Consider the following 7,086-nt stretch of genomic DNA (forward strand, 5'->3'; position numbering starts at 1 on the left):
CAAAGTTAGCTGGCTTTCTGCTATGCTATGAAAACAGTGACTGTCTCCACCTTCTGTGATTTTTGTTTATGGCTCACTAGGCGACAATGGGTCTGTTTCGGGGTCAGTAAAGGGAGACACCTTTTTCTCAGAGCCTCTCTTAGGTTCTGCTCCAGCAGACATCTGTGAGCTTTGAGTGGATACCACAGGGCTCCTGGCTTGCTCGGGTTAGTGGGGGACTCTGAAAACAAATCACCCAGAGAACTGGGAAAATGGCAGGCAGGCCAGGGCCCTCCCTCACCTGGAGGAAATTCTTCCTCTCAAATTGGCTCTTTTTTTTTTTTTTTTTTTTTTAAAACCTTGTGTACTGCCAGAGCCCTGCTGGACTGGCTAGCTCACTTTTGCAGAGCTTTGCAATATTCAGTAATGAGTGGAAAGCCATGTCGAAGATTAGTGGCCCTTTGGAGATTTTTCTTCAACTCTGATAATAAGTTTGCAGCTTCTTTGCTAAGATTGAAGAAACCTTATTAAAAGTGTCCATAATTAAACATGCCCATAACCTGCACAGGGGTAGTGGTCGCGAAGGCACCTTGACACTAGCACGGGCCTATGCTGGGAGGACTGGGGACAGAGCATGTGGCTGCTCTGCCACTGGCACTGGCTGGCACCGGCCCAGTGTCGGCTCAGCCTGTCCCTTTAATTAAATCCCTGGAGTGTTCAAATCACCTCCTCCCTTTCCTTAGAAATCTTCAATAATGCCACTAATGACCAGATTCATCTGCACACTCCTTCCTCTCCCAGCCCTGGGTTACTCGGACCAGAATGGTCCAGCTTCCTTCGAGCCTGACTTCTACACAATCGCCGCTTCCGGCCCAGCGCCGTGACTTTCTGCAGGACGCACAGGCATCCGCTCATTCCAGGTTGGCACTCAGTGGACTGGGCTTTGGGCTGGGCCTGAGGTAACAGAGGAAACGGGCTTCATTGAGACGGATTCCATGCGAGAGATCTTCCAGCTCCTGAGTTGAAAGGTCAGCTGAGAAGTTTTCATTTTGCAAGAGGTGAAGGGGACAAGTCTGGAGATCAAGACAGGAATGAAGGAGCTTCGGGTATCCGGTCGTGGATATTGTCTTTCCTTCACTATTCCTAGAAATAGAACCAAGGAAGTTACCGTTAATAAAACAGCAAAGGGGACAAAAAGCAAATTTTTTAAAACTCATAGCTTGAAACATCCGAAAGGCTGCATTTTTTTTTTTCAGGGTGGAAGTAAGAAAGAACCCAGATCTATAAATATTGTTCCTATCTTTAAAACTTGCTTATCTAGGGCTGGAGAGGTGGCTCAGTGGTTAGGAGCACTGGTTGCCCTTCCAGAGGACCTTGTCCAATCCCCGGCACCCACTTGGTAGCTCACAACCATCTCTAACTCCAGTTCCAAGGGATCCAACGCCCTCTTCTGGCTTCTGTGGGCACTGCATGAATAGGGAGCTCAGGCATAGAGGGGGCCAAAACACCCATACATGTAACAACGAAAAGTATTGCTCGGCATGGATTTTTGGTCTGATTTTGATTTCTTACATACTTCATTAAAATGTGATTTATCTTAGTCACTCTAGGTGCCACCTTAGAGTCTGCATTCAAGACCGTGATTCTCTCACTCAGAGCTGCTTGTAATGACTAGTACCAGCATAGAAAGGACAGACTCCTTTGGAGAGTGCTCTTAATGGCCCAGCCACCTCTCTGTGTGGCTTTGTTGGCTGTCCCCTGGTCTCACTGCCTCTCACTCTCTGCACGGAGAATCTCCTCCTTCAAGAACCTCCTTGAATCGTCCTTCATCGTTAAGCCTTTCTGACAATTCCCCTCCAGGACACCCCTATATTCCTGCCCATCACACTCACCTTGACTAGTCCTGATGCCTGGCCTGGTACAGCCCCTGCCTGAAAGCAAACTTTTCAAAGTTGGCTATGATGTTTTGCCTGATTTTCTTAGACTATGGTCAGAGGTCATCTACTTAGTGAGTGGCCTTATTGGCCTGGATTAGAGTTTAATATTAGGACATTTTTCTAGCATGTTTGACTCCTAGCATCACAGAACAAAACAAAGACAAACACAAATTAAAAACTGGAATTATTAGGTGCTAGGGCAGTGTTGGTGGTATCAATAAATTGTAAGTCTGAAAAAAGTCCCTGGCTGCAGGAGTGTCATGTCCTTTGGGTCTGTGTGTCCTGGGGACTTCCACATGTTCCAAGGATCATGGGGTCAGGTCTCCATTGACTTTGTGGGACAGTACCTAAAATAGGAAGTTTGGAAGACTGAGGAAGGGCGAGGACAAGGAGAGCAGTGGCTGTAAGGGAGGGAGAGAGGGTCTGGGGTGGACTGAAGATACCACACTACTGAGTTCCTCCAACAAAGGTTTGTTAGCTGGGGCATCTGGATGAAGAAGAGGTGAGGGAGTTTGCTGTGAAACACCTGGGAGGGGGCCAGCAGGAAGGGGCAGAGGCCCTGGGGTAAGAATATTGGAACAGTAAAGAGGCTGGTGGAGAGCCTGAATGCCAGGGATGGAGTAGACATCAACAGAGAACAAAAAGATGCTGCTGCGAATGTTCTCGCCAAATGATCCGTGTGAACACGCATGTAGATACCCAAAACACACATACTCATACATGGACACAAGCACACACGTGTGCACACAGGTATGAACGCATACACACACACACACACACACACACACACACACACACTCAGTCACTTCAACATAATGAGGGAAGAAACCCAAGTGAAACTCTGTGAAGAAGCCTGCGGGGGCCCTGCTAAGGAGCCTGTGAATGGTTTTCCTTTCCTCAGCCGTTAAAGGGCGAATAGCTTTTCTGACGTGACAGCAATGCTCAGATTGACTGTTATAAAGCAGGCTTCTGAAGAAGGGATGGGCGTTCGTAATGTAAAGGAAACAAAACCTCGATGACGGCCCAAGTGTTTAGCCAAGGGCGTGATGATTCGAGAGAAAAGGCAAGCTTTAGTGACACGCTGAGCCTGAGGAGGCAGGCTGCCAGGGAAACTGAGGGATGAAGGCAACTATTCTAGACATGTTGCTTTCAAGTCTCCTTGGGATGTGGGGTGTGAGAAGGGTCCATTTCTGAGTTCATGAGGTCCACATTCTTCCCCTTCCCTTCCTACCTCTGGGTCATCTGCTACCCCAAAGACCTTGTGAGTGGCCTGTGACCATCCTCAAACCTACGTCATTTACCCAGGTTTCTCTAAAAGCATTACCTTGGGTCCCAGGTGTGCATAGCAGTGGGGTCATCGTCCGTGAGTCTGCACCAAGGAAGACAGCTCAGGCCCTGGATGTGGAAGTTTGTCCTTGAATAAGACTATCTGGGATGCCGTGTAGCCAAGATAGGACTGAGAGGTTGGGGCAGATGGATAGACCCCTCTGCGTTTCAGATCTTGCATTTACAGTAGCTTTCTGGGGTTACTGCAACAAAATACTTCAAACTGTATGTATAATGGGAATGTATTACCTTGTAGTTCTGGAATCTGAAGCGGGAGCTCAAGTATGGTTGCTTTGAGAAATGTAAGGAAGGGCCAGTCCAGGCCTCTATCTTCGGCTGGTCAAAGCTCTCTTTTCTCATAATTTTACCCCCTTAGCATATTTGTGTCAAAGTTTCCTCTTCTTATAAGGATATAGGTCAGGTCGACCTGGACCACCCTAGAGACCTCCCTTTAGGTTGACTATCCCTGGGTAAAGTCTGCCTTCAAATTAGGTTGTACTCTGAGGCACTGGGGTTAGGGACTTCAATTAAGAGAGGGCAATTATTTGATTCATACGTGGAGAAGTGGCAGATAGGGCTGGAGTGAGGCCGTGAGACCTCAGAATCTGTAATTCACAGGGGTGGACAGAGAGGCGCTTGGGGCGATAGCAGATCCATTCTGATGGAGGAGGGCATGTGAGTGTGGCTGCCATACTCCAAGAAGTCTGTGGACTCTCTCTGAGTGCAGTGTTGGAGGTCCCCGAGGTGTCACTATGGTATTGTCTCTTTATTCCTTGCAATGCAGGGGTGACGTCTGTATTTTCTGGCTGCTGTATGAGATACTTGAGAGAAACTACTTAAGGGAGGAACAGTTTATTTTGGCTTATGGTTTGAGGGGATACAGTGTGTCATTGAGGGTGGGTATGGTGGGGGGGCACTGTAGCAAGGGCATGAGGTGGCTTTTTGTTACTGAGGGTAACAAGGAAGTAGAGAGAGATTGTCCAGAACTGGGGCCAGACTAGAACCAAGGCCTGTGCTGAGTGTCTTGCTTCCTTTGGGAAGGCTATACTTCTTAATGCTTCCTTAAACAGTGTCAACAGCTAAGGGCCAAACACAGGAGTCTCTGGGAGAGTCTCGTATCTAAACCATATCAGTTTTTTGGATCCCTTTGGGAAGAACCACCCTATACATTCCTTTTCCAGCTGAGAATGCCCCAAGAAGCACATTTTTTTCCAGTCATTTGCATTTGGATATAAGGAAATACAAAACATGAGGGGACAGTGTGGTTGGTGGCTCAGTGGGCTAAGACACCTGCTTGCAAGCCCGCCTATCATAATTCAACCCTTGGGTCTCCTAGGGTGGGCGAGTAGGATGTACATCTCCCTTTGACCTCCAAATGTTCACCCTGGCCTGTGCTTACCCCCTTACATTCAATCAGTCAATCAAGCAATGTAATTTAAGAACACCGGCAAAACAAAATACACATTTTTCTCTTGATCCCCCCCCCACCAACCCCCCCCCCCCCCGTGCTCAGGTGTGCCCTGGGAATGCAGTGAAGGATCCTGACTTACCCACCCCCAAGTTCCCCTCCATGGGAGGGCTGGCAACTGTTAGCAACACGTGACATTTATTCTCCCCTTATCCATGTGCAGAATCAGTCCCCTTATCCATGTGCAGAGTCAGGTGGAGTTAGAGCACATGGAACCCAGAAATCTCCGTTTTCCCTCCAACAAGAGTTCGTAAACGTCAAACTGAATTACGTGAAATCACTGTGTCGGACGAGCACATTCAGATAACTCTGGTCCAGAGACCCGGTCAGCACTACTGTTTTCTGGAGAAACCTGTGCCAGTTACATTGACCTGTTACATTTTCTGGAGAAACCTGTGCCAGTTACATTGACCAGTTACATTTATTGACCTGTGCCAGTTACATTGACCAGTTACATTTATTGACCTGTGCCAGTTACATTGAGTTCAAACACACTTACTTATTGGTTGAGCAAATGCCTTTTGCTAGAGTCTGAGAAAATTCATTAGCTACCCCCACCCCCACCACCCCCTTTTTTGCTTGGCTTTCCTTGCTGGGGTAATTATTATAAGAAGTTTTCCATCAGCACATTATAGGAAGTAAGTTAGCTCTGCCTTCCGCCTTCAACATCTGACATGAGCAGGGTGAAGGTCCCGTGTGCGGCGGCCAAGCATTGGCACTTAGGGCCAGGATCCCACGGGAGGACACAAAGGCTGTGGGAAGGGGCAAGAGGGAGGGGCCGTGGGGCTAGTGAGCTCACCAGAATGCTGGGGTCGCACTCTGTGTGAGCCAGTGTGGGAGGCACAGCCTCCGGGATACGCAGGCCAGGCTCCTGTCAGGGATCCTGCGCACAGATGTTGCCATGTTATGAGATAATTTCCAGGCCTCAGTGGGGTGAAAGGGTGGATTTGTTAGAGAGGGGCATACCTCTGGGGGGCTTTTCAGGGATCTGACCATGACTTCATTACCATGTCAATCCCCGAGTAGACGCTGATTTAACACAGCAGTGGGCTGAATGCATGTGGACGGGATGGGCCCCTCAGTGAATAGTGAATGGAAGGCCGGCTGGAATCTGCCTTCCGCTTTGTTCGGATGTGACCAACGTAAGAGAGCCCTGGGTCTCGGCACAGATGGTGGGAGGGGCCCTGACATCCACCGGCCTGTTCTTTTCTTTTACGTTCTGCTACTTGCCCCTTTCTTCTGTGTCTGTATAAATATTTCAGTGGCCTAACCAGATCACTTTGATTTCCTTGTTCACCAGAAGCAAAACTAGCTGGGGTGAGGGGAGGAGGGGTTGGGGGTGCGTAAGAATGGGAGCTGAAGTGGGTGAGGGGTGGGCTGGGGGGGGCGATGAGAATCTGAGCTGAAGTGCAGTAACGTCGGAAGCCACAAATGGTCAAATACTGTTGAAATTTAAAAACCCAATTTTGTGAGGTTTAGTCGTAATCGATAATGTCATTAGGAAACCATGAAAAAGACTATAAAAATCTCAACAACGTGTTCAGAATCGCTTCTTGAGCTCTATGGGAATTTTGAATTCGCTCAGTGTTCAGAAAGGAAGGAAAACTTACAGGTGTGGTCTGGGGCTGGTGTCCGAAGGGCCCAGGAGTGTAAATCAAAGGGCGCCCCAGCATTATCTGGGCTTCTTTCTGCTTTAAAAGTTAGAACAGATGTTACAAGGGGGGCAAAGTAGATTTGGCCCACTGAGAGGGGCCTTTCTGGTCATCCTTAAGAAGAAGCGCCTTGAAATGTTAATGCACACGGTGTGTGTTGCCGGGTTTGCCTAGAGATGGTGGGAAACAGCCCTGATCCCAACAAAACCTTTTGTTATTAATCAAGAAAATCTGGTCCACTGAAGCAGCAAAGATCTAGAACTGGCTAGGGGGCCAGTGTGAGGAAAGGCAGTAAGGGTTTCTCCATGCCCTCAGCTCCACAGTTAAAGCAGCAGGGCTACGGTCTCTGGCATCTTCTGCTTTAGAAATACTGTTTTGTTTTCCTGCGATTTTGAGATGCAGGCTTGGGGAACTCGGTTAAAAGCATGTGGTAAGGGAGGGAAGCTGACTGCCTAAGTGGGGCATTCTGCTCCGTTAATGGGCTTGGTGATGAGGGAGCCTCCTGGGTCCTTTTATACCCTTGAGCTTTACTCTGTGCTGAGGAAAAAAAGGAAACTTCCGTTTGGTTTTAAACATACACGATCGCACCACAAATTGTCCCAATTTAAAATCTGCAAGAGCCAAAGGAGATTTATGTCAGAGGGAGGAGTGAAAACGGGCCCACTGAAACATGGGCACTGATCACCACAGTCTGTAAGCCTTGTTTTATTTTCAACTTCTTGCC

The sequence above is a fragment of the Rattus norvegicus genome, chromosome 6 (genome assembly GCF_036323735.1).
Source record: "Rattus norvegicus strain BN/NHsdMcwi chromosome 6, GRCr8, whole genome shotgun sequence".
In the NCBI taxonomy this organism is placed as follows: Eukaryota; Metazoa; Chordata; class Mammalia; order Rodentia; family Muridae; genus Rattus; species Rattus norvegicus.